This window comes from Manis pentadactyla, chromosome 8, assembly GCF_030020395.1.
Source record: "Manis pentadactyla isolate mManPen7 chromosome 8, mManPen7.hap1, whole genome shotgun sequence".
NCBI lineage: Eukaryota > Metazoa > Chordata > Mammalia > Pholidota > Manidae > Manis > Manis pentadactyla.
In genome coordinates, this window is record NC_080026.1 from 102559784 (window position 1) to 102574682 (window position 14899).

A 14899-nucleotide genomic window follows, 5' to 3' on the forward strand; every position below is an offset into this window, starting at 1 on the left:
TTCACTGTAGGAGATGAAGTATTTATTTCAATTTATATTCTCATTCATCCCTCACTTTGGGAATTATTTTCAGACCTAGTTAATGGGCTATAAAAGAAAATCTGTCCCATTTTAAAACTAATTTTTTCTATTGAGATTTCAAATACATGTGTACATTCACTAAATTAAAGATCTGTTGCCTAGCTCATTTATATTCAAGATCATATGCTTCAGGGATGATGTGGGAAAGTGAGATCCTTTGATTAAGATTTCTCCATTTACTACATATGGCATGCCTGATTAAAAATTGGAAACATTTTTATCCATTAAAACTCATTCCCCTTCTTCCATTTGGATGACATTATTAAGAATGTTTCACCTTCAGGTATGTCTAAATATAGCTTACTTGGACCCATTGTGGAAATCTGTACTACCACATGAAGAGTCTTCAAAATCCTACTTTTGACTTTTTGTAATCATTAATATTAGTTAGATCGATTTCACATTTGCTAAAAGACACGCACATGGTTTTTCTGTTTCTAAAGAATTTAAGTTCCTGATTATTTTTTTACTTTTATTTTGAGAGACTTTTTTTTCTTTTTATAAAGATAAAGACAACTGTCTAGGATATTATATAGGAAGAATATGGGCTTTGGAATCAAACCACCTTATTTAAGTCCTGACTCTACTACTACTGGTTACCAGTCCTATGAAGCATCCTTGACCTCTTGGCACCTCAATTTCAGCATTTCTTTTTTCTGGTCTCTATTTTGCTATTGAGAGCTCTATTAGTTTATTTCTTTGCTTTGGCATCCTGCTACTTCTCTATGATGAGTGTAGGTGTAGACTGTTTTATTTTGTCCAGGACTGCTGGTGTTTATTGAATCAGAGATTCCATGTCTTTTATACATGAATTGGTAAATAATAATTTGAAGTTCCACAGGTATTAACTCTTTGAATATTGCTCTCCTTATTCTCATTTCTTAATACTCCTAACAGACATTTGTTGGACACTGTCTTCTGTTCTCCATATCTTTCAACATTTCTTACAATTATATTGCTTTATCACTCAGTGATATCTTGGGTTATATCCTCAGCTCTCTCTTTGTTAATTTATTCTCCCCTTGACTACATTGAATTTGATTTTTTTTTCAATCCATTAACTGGATTTTAAATATCAACGTATTTTTCATTTCCAGAAGTTCTATTTTTTCTAAATGTCATTTATTTTTTATGGTTCCTTATTCCTTATAATTTCTATTCTCTTATCTCATTTGGCATTTAAAGTGTTATTTTCTAAGCTTGTTCAGATTAATAAAGACCCTACAAATGACAAATAATAATCTTACTTTGCTGCTTATTTTCTAGCATGCTTTGCAATTTTTGGTTAGGAACCTCTTCTATGTTATTTTTACCTTCTTTGGAATTTTACACAGAATTGGTTCTGAGCAGTTTTTCATTTCCTTTTGCCATATATCTCAGTGGTTTCAGCTTGGATTCTCATTCATGGACACACAAGTTGAACTCCAAACCCCAGAATATGTAGGCTTGTGGTTTTGAATGAAGGAAATTTTTTACTCACCCAGAAACCAAGATGGTGAAAAGATTGCTCTCTCCCAGAGATGGCAGGCAGATTTTATCTAGATCCCCATTTCTTGAAGGCAAAGCAATTTGAGAGGCTTGGCTTTATTTTGCTGTTTACATTCCAATTCCTGTTGTCACACAAGTCTGATCTCCTTACATGGACTTCAGGACCTGAGCTCTTAGCAATTAGAGACCTGCTGGGCTCTGTACCCTCCTGCACACCACTCATGCTAATCCCTGGTCAATTTATGTGTTTTCCACTTTTAGTTCCTGATGCCCAGGGCTTTTATTTTTTTCTAGTTACCTCAATAATGTATTTAAAAATGCTTTAGTTTCATTTTATTCAGAATTCCTAAGCAATTGTAGTGGGAGTAGTTATTAATTCAGCCCATCGTATTGACAAAACCATATAGTGTTATCTTGAAAATGAAATGAGATTTTGCATGTATGGAATTTAGCATAGTACCTAACACTAAGCTTGATGATATTTTCAACACTAGCCATTAGTACAGGACAATTTGCATAGAGTCAAAATGAATTTCAAGCATACTTGTTTTTGGTCATCCATGTGGAGCCCTTTGATAAATCACAGGATTGGGTATTGATAAGCATATGCAAAGTTCCTAGCACTCTTCCTGGAAGATCTCAGTTTTCTCCCAGGTGACACTGGATATCTCTCATGGCTCTTTGTTCAGCCTTCTCTGAACCATTTTGCCACCTTTCCCACAGAGTTTTGTGGAAAATATTAAATTCTTTGCCTATAATGATACCTGATGTCAAGTATATCTTTCACTATCTTACCAGTAAAATTAACATGATTTGCAAAGGTGACAGATTTTTTTGTCTGAAATGAAACCCAAGACCATCACAGGGCAATGAACAAAGAAAAGCATTCATGTTGCCCCTGCTTGACTATGTCATTCACCATAATTAGTGTCATGGGTCACTGATGCTTAGCAGATGGTGATATTTTTCTTTGGCAGTTAATTAAAACATCACAGTGATCTCACCAGTTAGGATGGCCAACATCCAAAAGACAAGAAATAACAAATGCTGGTGAGAATGCTGAGAAAGGGAAATCCTCCTACACCGCTGGTGGGAATGTAAATTAGTTCAACCATTGTGGAAAGCAATATGGAGGTTCCTCAAAAAACTAAAAATAGAAATACTGTTTGACCCAGGAATTCCACTCCTAGGAATTTACCTGAAGAAAACAAGATCTCAGATTCAAAAAGACATATGCAGCCCTATTTTATTGCAGCACTATTTACAACAGCAAAGATATAGAAACAACCTAAGTGTCTATCAGTAGATGAATGAATAAAGAAAGTGTGGTACATATACACGATGGGATAATATTAAGCCATAAAAACAAAAGAAATCCTACCATTTGCAACAACATGGATGGAGCTAGAGGGTATTATGCTCAGTGAAATGAGCCAGGTGGAGAAAGACAAATACCAAATGATTTCACTCATTTGTGGAGTATGAAAACAAAGCAAAACTGAAGGAACAAAAGAGCAGCAGACTCACAGACTCTGAGAAGGGACTAGTGGTTACCAAAGAGAAGGGGGTGGGGAAGGAGGGAGAAGGGGACTAAGAGACATTATAACTAGCACACACAATACAGGTAGGTCACGGGGAAGACAGTATAGCACAAAGAAGACAAATAATGACTGCATAGCATCTTACTATGCTGATGGACAGTGACTGCAATGGGGTGGGGAGGACTTGATAATATGGGTGAATGTTGAAACCACAATGTTGCTCATGTGAAACCTTCATAAGATCGTACATCAATGATTCTTTAATAAAAAAAAATCAGAGTGTTCTGAAAATAAACACTTAACTTCATAAAGGGCTGAGGAACATTTAAGAATTATATTCTACATTCTTTAGTGGAGAGTTATTTTAGCTTTTATGAAATATTCAAGTTTTTATAATATGTATTGTTACTACATCCAAAAAAGTAGTATTGTTAATAAAAATTATAAGGTATTTATAATTACTGAAAAGTGATTATAAAAAATATATTTAAAATGACTCAAAAAATGGAACTAATCTACAAACAATGAGAATAGTTAAACATGTTTGTAATTTTTTTCAAATCATGGAATATTTCATTGTCATTAAAATATGTAAATGATGTAGCATCACCAGGCTATATTCAGAGCAGAATGATTCACTATTATACAAACGGTTTACTATTAACAATAAATAATAAAAATAAGCCAGGTATTCAAGAATCTAGAAAAAATTAAAAATTAAGCTAAGGACAATAGGAGATGGACTTAAGGATAAAACCAGAAAAATAAGTAAAACCACGTATAGGCTTTTGGAAAGACCAATAAATAGCCAAAATCCTGTCAATGCAAATGAGGACAGAAACCCCACATACATAGTATTTAAAACAAGAGGATGTAACTTCTTTTTTCTCCCTCTTTATAAAAGGAAACATTAGAGCAATTTAAAAAAACAGAAAAATAATAGAAAATCTCAGTGAAATAGATTTTGAAAAATATCAAATAATAAAACATCTTAAGTAGGAAATGCAAATCATTGATATAATGACCATGCTGGATTTTATGATTTGTTATGGATTCACTATTGATTAGGAGCACTTTACAGGTGAATTCTTTCAGACCATTCTTAAGCTATTGAAACTATTCTAGATTTCCAGGAGAAATCTTCAAGTTAAGATATTTGTTCCCCTCCTTTTCTTAAAACAAACCAGAAACAGCAAGAAAAAAGGAACTTACCATCTACAATGATAAAAAGAAATGGTGTTTACTACAATTTTAAACCACAAAGAATTGGCCAAATATGTGATCTCTCTACTGCAAAGAGAGAGTTTGCTGAGAGCTGAGAGGTGCTCTTGACCTTCTGCAAGATACAGACTTAAAGTTAGTCCTAAAAAGGGAAATCCACTGAGTTTCTGACTACAGTTGGAGGAATGGGATAGTTGTGGGAGATGTGGGATGTCCCTATGGAGATTTACTTCAAAGCCACAAAAAGTTGAGGAAGTACAACTGAACAACACATCTTACAAGTCATTTCTATGGTCTCTAACCAGCCCTCCTAATTGAGGTAGGTGCCTGGAGTAAGGTAGAGTGACCCAAGGAAAGGATGGTAGTGGGTGCAGATTGCAACAGAAAGTTCACAAGGCAATAAAGGCTAATAATAATGTTGCCCTTTATACAAATACCAATTAGTATGTGGTAGAAATTGCTCTAGGTTAAATACTGTCCTCTTTAATTTTCATAAAGGAGTTATTACTACCCCCGTCTTACAGATGACAAAACAAAAATACAGATAATTAAAAACACTAGTTCTTTTACCTTGAACTAGTAGGTGGCGCAGCATTAGGACTGGAGTCCAGTGGGTGACTTGAGAGCCTGTGTTTTTAACTAGTCCTCTGCACTTCCCCACTCCCAACTCCACCATTTTTTCCCTAAGACACTAAAAGGTTTAGTGAGAAGGTAAAGGAGATAACCAGTGGTAGGCTGTATACTGCCAGTTCATATCCCCTTTCATCACACAATGTTCTTCATCTAGAATCTGGCAGATGAATCATTCAAAGATGGATAAAAGTCTTAAAAGGAAATCAACATTATACACTGTAAAATGAATTACCCAAAGAAACATAGGAGAGGTTCAGTTTAATAGCTCTCTATATTCTTACAAAAATTACAGATAATATAAATTCTAAAAACAAAAACTCAGGGAGATTATATGATAACAGAATAATCAGAAAAACAAGTTGGAAAAGCTCAGAAAAGGAAGTGAAACCTGAGACATTACAGAACGAAAGCAACAAAGACTAGAAAAGTAATGAAAACTCTAGCATGGATAGGGTGGATGGCTTGGGGAATCATATAAGACTAGTAACACTAAAGAATAAAGGTATTTAATAAAAGATACAAAAGGTAAATAAAGACAATCTAATGTGCACAGCTGGCATTTTTGAAAATGAGAAGAGAACAGATGGAACAGATTCAAACATTCAATGCCAAGCAGAGTGAATTGCAAGAATGCAAAGAGGTTCAATGTAGGAAAAATAACTAAATGCCATTTGTATTATAAATAAATGAAAAAGAGAAAAAATATATTGATAGATGCTAAAAAAGACATTTGATAAAATTTGAAACAGATCCTGATTTTTAAAATAAATTTAATTTTCTTCTAATCTTATTTTACTGATTGACTTTTATTGTCTCAATCTCAAATTAATAGGCATGCTTAATGATCAGATTAGGTTTATTCTCATTAAAACCAGGGTAAGAGCAAAGGTTCTATCATCATCAATTATTATTTAACTTTACTCTCTAATATTAGCCAATTCAGTTATAAAATAAATACCTATAAATGCATTTTTAAAACATTACAAAGGTGTAATATTATAAATACTTAAAAATAATATAAATTAGTAACAACATAAGCATGTAAATAGATTAATGTCAGAAATAGAAGAAAACTGTAGTCAGTATTCTATGAAATTCTTTATCCTTGATAGCAACCAGAGGCATACAAATTAAGACAATGAGAAATGATCCATTTTTCCTACTGGACTAGACAGCTAAACTTAGTAATGATACAAAATTGCTAAAGGCTTATGAAATGGACATTCTTAGGTACTTCCAGTAAAACTATGCATTTATACAACTTTTCAAAAGTTTTGGAAATAAATAGTCTTAAAAATGTTGTTTGACTCAGCAATTTCAACTCTACACATTTCTCCTGAGGAAATAATTGGACAAATATTAAACATAAACAAGGATATACCTTCAAACATTTTAATTTTGGTTCTTTATAATAGCAAAAAGTTAGAGGTATCTAGGATGTTTACGATCTGTTGTTAAATAAGAAACTACTCAAAAGGTTTTATATAATTTTACCCTTTTAAAAAACTTTGTAAGTATATATAACAAGAACTTTTATATCTAAGTGGCAAGGTGATTTTTATTGATTTTATTTATATTTTGCAACTTTTTCTACAATGGTCATATATTATCTGTATAATAAAAAAGTTACGTTCCTAAGAAACTTCAATATATCATGTTATACAACAAAAACAATATAACAATTTCTTATTCAGCTTGATGTCAAGTACTAACAAAAATGCTTAGGAAAAAAAATACCCTGAATTAAACTTAAACACTAATGGATAGTTGCCTCTGGGAGATGAAATTGTGAGCTTTCTTCTTCCTTGTGCATATTTTCCCCCATTTTCCTAGAATTTTTTTTTTGTAATTAAAAAAACCTAAATTCCAAAAGCAGAGCAAGAAACATTAAGGAAATTAACCCTTATCCTATTTATGAAATTAAAATTTGTTCCTCCTTTGCATGAGGTCATTAATCTGTGGCTTCCAGGGTGACCTCGGTAGGGGGCTCATTTGAATCACTGTTTTCCCATCCATATTTTATATTCCCTCCAGGAGGTTTATTTTGAGGAGATATACAAATTAAGACTATAAATTAAACAAAATAAAAAGAGCCCTACCTCATGGTACCATGTTTCCAACTATCCCAATTTTCAGATGTTCTCTTGGATCAAAGACAGGACTACCTCTGTCTAGGGTTTTCACCTCATCACCTTGAGGATGAAGTGATTAAATGGGCATAAAAAGATGACCTGCTCATGAAGAAATAAGGTTTGAAGAAGCTCACATTCCTCTTCCTCTATTTTCTTCTTAAGTTGTAAGGTCCATTTAGCTTACTGTTTTGTAAAAACAATTTATGTTTATTTAAAACATTGCAAGCAATAGAAAAAATAGGAGGCAAGTAAAAATTACATTAAATTCCAACACAGAAGACTCTGTCATTAACAACTGGTGAACACCACTCAAGTTTTCTCTCTCTAGATGTGCTCAGAGAGAAAGATGACTAGATCAATAGCAAGCAATTTAAGGAAAGTGGCATCAGTCCATATATACTACTTTTAATTATAAGTACTGAGTTAGTCTGAAACCAGAGGGGAAAAAATGTGAACTGGAAATAATTTCTAAACTTTAGATGAACATTTCATCAGCAGAAGATATCACAGGCCCTAAAAGACAACACTAAAGAAAAAACAGATTAAGAAAATGTTACAAGGTTAAAGTCATGTATATACATATATATGTATGCATACATATATATCCGTATTGTTTAAATATTTTATATTTTAAAGTATATATTCAAAAATTATATTTTTAACTTTCCTCCCAAATTACACTTTTTTCTTATGGAAGCCTTTTCCATTCTTTGTGTTGTCTGTCTATCCCACTGAAAGGTTTAGTTTGGATGAACTGGAGAAAGCCATTGCTTTCTCAGTAACCACTGGAGGTCAGCATATTGATTTTTTTTTAAATCAACAATGAAAAGGATGCAAGACAGGAAAGATGTGCCCATCAGCACATACCACCACTGCTGGATTCCTGCTTCTGTGATTTGCAGGGTGTCCATCTGGAACTCATGTCCAGATCATGTGTGACAGTTGTCTGGGCTCACCTTATATCAGAAGTGGCTTACTTTTATTTGCACATGAAATCCTAGGGAAAAGAAAATTAAGCAAGAAATATCCCATTCCTCTAATCCTTTCATGGTCTCAGGATTTACTAGCTATCCAAACAGATGTAGGTTGTTCTCTTTTAATCCCCAGTGTGGTCATCCATCACGTTCCAGGTAGACTCAGAGTTCCCTGGTAATTCATGGTCAAGGACTACACTTGGTAAATGAAAGCTAGTAGGCTGGTGGAGTAATCATGGGAGACATTTCCTGCATTCATTGAGTCTTTACAAATGAGAGAATTGAAAGTTGGCTCGACAGTGGTTTCTAATTTTAATACTTGGAAGCAAATACTGATCGTGCTTCATGTGGAAGCTTGTAACATGTATTGAGATTCTTGGCTGACATACTTATACCCCTGTGCTGGAAATATGGGCTTCCAGTGGATCACGGCTATGCCCTTCACTGAAATTGCCCTCAGCTGGAGGGAACTGCCCCACCCAAAGTTACACCCCCTTGAGACGGCCTGTGGTGTACGATGATCGAGGCAGGACACACAGGCTCAGCCCCAATGTTCAATCTGGGATAGTTCTGAAGGTCTGTTTCCAGGTCTAGTGCTCCCTGTAGGACTGAACAAGGTTCAGCTGTGCACCACTGTAGGTCAACTTCACCTCCTGCCGATTCTTGCCTTTCACTTAAGGAAGCCGGATCCCTTAAGGGCATTTCTCAAAATACTTCTGCACTAAATATAAGACAACATTGTCACTGAGAGGCAGAAGGTGGGCAAAGCTAAATTTAAAGGATTACCTTTTATTTCTTTTTGGTGTGTGTTAAAATGTCCTTTTAAAAAGAAATTTGTGATGATGATAGATGATGATATACGACCACAGTTCTTTATTTCTTTCCATGCAAAGGCAACAGACAAGGGAATGCAGTGCACTTACAAATACACTTTTATTTGTCCTGGTGTGACCAAGCCAGAGGGGTAGTGACAGACCGTTGTGTCCAACATGATCCTGGCATACAGTCTTGGGGTTCCCTTTGAGTGATCTGTCAATCTCTTATGATATTACTTTTTCTTCTGTTTTTATGTCCTTATCCTCAAAGCTCACTTTAATGTCATCAGCATGAGTAGGAGTGCCACATAAGTGAGGGTAGGAAGGGCAAGCTGGAAGAGTCTCTTCTGCCTCTCAGTGACAATGTTGTCTTAAATTTAGTGCAGAAGTATTTTGAGAAATGCCCTTAAGGGATCCGGCTTCCTTAAGTGAAAGGCAATCTCTGCACACAGGACCAAATGCCAACTGAATTGGTTGCTCAGGTGACTCTTAGGGCTGAATCCAAAACAGACCTTCTGCCTTAGCTCCTCTGTGTCTTTGTAAATAACATCATGACTCTGGCATGTTCTGCTAAAACATGTACTTTGTACATTCAATTGACACAGCATGTGATGTATTTTCAAGTACATAAAATAGCAGAATTCAACACACAAACTTCTTAATGACCATATTCTATGCATAATAAAAATGCACAAATAGATGCATAATATAACATTTTTTCCTAAGCATTTAACATTTCTCTCATATGCCTCTCCCCATAAGGCCACTGTCTCTGTGGCTTAGTGAATCTCTTCCAGGCTCATCCCATCTCTCCCAGTCCAGGCCACCCTCACTGAGTCCAGGCAGTCTTTCCAACCTAGGGCCCTCCCTTTCAGAGCTTTCTCTTTGATTCTCAAGAGACTTTTCTTCTTTCAGCAAAGCCTATTTCTTATAATTTGAAAGTTCAGCATTCAGAACTGTTGCTTCTAATAGGTAAAATTTATAAGTAAAAAAATCTCAACATTTGCTGTTTTTCTTGTATTGCTATGAAGAATTTCATTCTTCCAGAGACAATGTGGATGCTTCTGATATAACTAATTAAGTACAGAAACAATTTATGTTGGGCAGCATATATAAATCAAGCATTCAGGAGGCTACACTGCAGCCCTTGTTCTGATTGCTGTGTCTTCTGCTAAGAGAGACTGCCTCCAGGTGCTTAGTTACTGATGTATATGCCAGCTTCACCCTCTTGTAGCTCATCTGTCAAAACCTTTACCAATGCTCTTCCCTGTTGAGCTGAGACACAGCTCAAAATTCCATTCTTTTCAGTTGCTATCATTTGATTAGTGTTAAGTTTAATCAAGGTTAAATCTATTACCCATCACCTTGGGCTTCTGGGTGCAGGCTTCAAATAGGGCTTGGGAAGGGAAGCATAAATACAAATTCAGAGGCTCTCCTATGATGTTTCTCTCCAATATTTCCTAGTGATGATTCATGCAACCCACGGGTTTTGAAGAATATATTAAGAATCACTTTCTTCCTTAATTCAACACATAGAGGGTTTTGAAAAATCTTAAAGATGCAGATGGAGATTTGCAACAGCTATAGGAAGCCATGTCATAATTAGTTGCTTTCTATTTCTAATTAAACCCTAATTAGAACTCATAATTTAACTGAGCTACATTAAAACTCCCTGAACTACGAAAGGTTTACTATGGTTATTTAAGACCCATGGGTGTTGAAATAATAGCAAAGCTGTCTCACCTGTATGTGGAGAGATTTATACAAAGAATAATCTCCTTCATTTGGTGCTAATTTCAAAACATTTCATAGAATGGGCTTTCCATAGGCTATCAATTCTTCATTCTCTTTAATACACCTTTTGTTTTGTTCAGTTACCATTTTAAAACAGCCCTGATCATCTCACCCCTTGGTCTCCACCCATGGCTTAAAATGCTTGTTAGCTACAAAATTGTAGTCCAAAACTATTACCTAACAAATGCAACCCTGCCTAAAATTCCCAGATCATTCCTCTCCCATGTGCCCTCAGTCCACCAAGATTCCTCTTGCCAGTTCAATACTTGCCATGCCATGAACCCAAATAGACTGTCTCTTCTGCATATTTTCACATGTGCCATTTTCTGGTTCTCCCTCCCTTTTCTCTACCACACTTACTAATCATCTGGAAGATGGCACAGTCACAAATTGTGGACTCTAGATTTAGACAGTGTTGGGTTTGGATGCCTGTCTACATGCTGTTCATGGCTGTGGGATGTTCACAGGTCACATCATTCTCTCCCACCCTGCCACATAAAAAATTAGTTCTTGAATTCTGCTCAGATGAAAACTAAAAGCAAACAGAAACAATTACATGTTTATACTCATGATCAAAAAGAAAATTACATGAAACTAGAGATTATTGCTTACACCTTTGATATGGGGCAATGTTCAGTATTTCAGGTCCCTATCAACTTCTTTATATCACAAAGTGGCAGGCATAACTTTTGAACAGCTTGAGAAATATGATTTCTCTCCAACAGGTCAGTTGTAACTGACTTCCCTTATAGATAGGTGATAGTCAAGGTCAACGTCCTCTGCCAAAAATCACCAGAAACATACCTGTAGCTGAAGAAGTTAGGTTTATTACTCATTGCAGTGAGAGAAAACACACATCAGAAGGAACTGGGGGATCTGTCAGTTAGAGGGTGTCAGATACTATTATAAGATTTGGGCTTTGGTTAGGTGATTTTTGCAAGATCTAAGCAAGTGAAGGATTGCTCTATATTGGGTACTGTCAAAAAGCAGAACAATTGATAGGTCATCTCAATCTTATCTATAGGAAGGGCAGAACAAAGCAAGGATATTGCTGTAATTGGTAAAAAATGATCACTCGTATTTGCCAGGAGAGGAGAATGCTTGGTCTTTTGTGGGTTGCATGGTGATTTTGTGTTTTTCTGTGCTTAGGAAAATTTATGATTTGTTTCAGTTTATCATCATGGAGTCAGTGAACACATCTGTTATTGGTGTTCTATGAGATTGTTTATGTCCAATGGGAGAATAACATGGCCTAGCTTGAATGAATGCCAGGCTAGCTTCAAACGACACTGAAGCCTAGTTGCAAGTGTCACACTAGGTCCCAGACAGCAGGATTTGCTTTCTCTTTTTTTTTCATTTCTCATGAAACAAAAATGGGAGATCATATGAAAAGTACTTGTGAAGTTTGTGACTTTGTGGATCCTGTGTATAAGAATCACATAGAAAATGATCACCTTTCTGGAATCTTCTGGGTGGGACTTTAACTTAGATGATTGGAGGCAGCAGGTTGCAGTTGAAACTTGACTCGAGTTTAACCTTCTAAAGAGAGTGACAGCCAACTTTGCTTCAAATGTTGCCAGAGGATGTCAGCCTGGAAGAAATCTGCAGTAAGAGCCAGGAAAGCAGTCATCTCCTCCATTTTGTCCATTTACTACCAAGTCGTCCCCTGTCTGTGTGTTTCTTGGTGGCTAAGTCTGGATCTCCATGGATGGATGTAAGCCCTCCAGGTAGGCAATCTTCTATTCCTGAGCATCATTTTCAATGCTAACCTTTCTCTATGTCTTGTTTTGCTTATAGCCTTGAAAATATCACTTACTATACAATGTTTAAGACACACAAAAGTCTAAAGAAAAATGTAACAGATATTAACAAATGTACTACTACTTACAATAAAATATTGATAACACTGGAGTCTCCTATAGCCTTCTCTGATCACCCCACCTATCGCCTACCCAGAGGTAACATTATCCTGAATTTGGTGTTTCTTTCTTACACACTTATTGATACTTTTACACATAATTATGTGTATCAGTATCAGTTTATGCATCAGAAATTTCATATGAAGTACATCATATATATATTCAACTTACATCTTTTGTTCAATGTATTTGTGAGACACATCCATGGTGAAGCACATAGCTCTAGTTCACCTATTTTCTTTGTGATATATCAATTCTTTTTATGAATATGCTCTAATTTATTACAGACTTTCCTGCATTGGACATTATGATTGTTAGGTTTATGTTTTTGTTGAAAACAATATTGCTATGAATATTTTCATATGCACTTCCTACCGTATAAGTGGGTGAAATTGTCTAGGATTTATACATAGGAGTGGAATTTGAGTCATATGGTATGTGTGCGCAACTTTAATTCTCTAAACCAATCACATCAATTTACCTACCCACCAGTTGTATAGGAAAGTCCCCCAGTCTCCATATTCTGCTAGTTTTTATTATTGTTGGACTTCAAAGTTTTTTAAAGTGGTAACATTTTGATTTTTATTATATTTTCCTATTTACTGGATAAATTAGGCAGCTCTTCAGAAGGTACTTGCCATTCAGTTGGTACTGCTCACCTGAGTTGGCTGATCATATCATTTGCTCATTTGTCTATTTGATTGCTTTACTTTCTTAATTTATTGAAGAAGTTCTTTGCATGCACTGCATGCAGTGTTTTGTTGGGTGTATGGTTCCAAGTATCATCTTGTAATCTGTGGGTTCTTTCCATTCTTTAGGGTATCTTTGATGAATGAAGTTTTTCAGTGTTAATATAGCCAGATTTTTCCAGTTTTTAGTGCTGTGTAAAGAGTACCCCATCACTCAGTAGCTTAAAACAATAACAGTTAACCTTATATAGCACGTGGTTTCTTTGGGTCATAATTAGGGAAGGGCTCAGCTGAGTGTTTCTGACTCAGGGTCTCTTGTGTGGTTGCAGTGGGATGGCAGCTAGATTTGGGAGAGTGGGAAGCTAACTGGGCATTTCTCTTTTCATGTAGGCTCAGAATTCCCCTGTGTGATGCCTTTGTAGGGTCTTCTTCAGGTTTCTTCACAGTGTAACAACATGAGACAGTTGAGCTTCTTCTTTGGCAGTTCAAGGCATCAGCAATCAATATGGAAACTGCATTGCCTTTAATGAGCTAGCCTTGGAATTTTATTGTGTTAATTCTGCTATAGCCTTTGATCAAAAAAGTCACAAAATCCCTCCCCTTTTTCAGAGAGAGAGGTCATAGACCTCATCTCAGTGGATGGAGTGTCCAGGTCACATTATGAGAAGAGCATGTGGAATGGGGATATTGTTGTGATCACCAGGAAAATATGAACTACCACACCAATTTATCAATATTTGACCCTTATGTATATATATATTTAATCTTGATTTAGAAATTGTTCACTAGCTTAAGGACATCAAGACATTCTCTTGTATTTGTCTTTGACATTTTAGCGTATGCTTTACACAATTATGTCTTTAATATACCTGGAGTTGATTTCTATGCATTGTGTGAGGAAATAACAATTCTAATTATTCAAGCACACAGTGTTTTTCTTTTAACCAGTGACATGAAATGCTAGATTTGTTATAAATTAAATTTTCATGTATGAACGATTTATTTCAGTGCATCCTATTGTCACATTGAAAAACACTTTGCTATAGCTTTTGAAAGTCTCCCCTCATTTTCTTAAAAACTATTTTGAAGGTGTGTTCTCCCAGAGATGATTTATGTCTGCTATCAGTTCAAGTTCCTGATTCCCTGATTGATTTAGACTGTTCCCTGGACCAGTCTAAATTCAACCCCCAGACTCAATTCAAGGGTCATTGTGCTGGCTGAATGATGGTCCACAAAGACATCTACAACCTGTGACTATGCCACTTTACATAAAACAAGTGATCTGGCAGATGTGATTGAGGTAAGGATCTTGAAGTGGGGAGAGAATCCTAGATGATCCATGTGGGCCTGATGTAACCTACTAAGAGAGAGGCAGGAGGCTAGAGAGAAGAGAAGCTTCACAGCTGGCCTTTAAGATGGAGGAAGCAGTGAGCAGCAGCCTCTGGAAGCTCAGAGGCGCAAGGAGCGGGTGCTCCCCTGCAGCCTCCAGAAGGATTCCACTCCTGCTCTTACTTTGGTTTTAGCTTCATAAGACCCATTTTGGACTTCTGACCTCCAGAACACTCTAAGAATAAATCTATGTTGTTTTAAGCCACTAGGTTCATGGAAATTT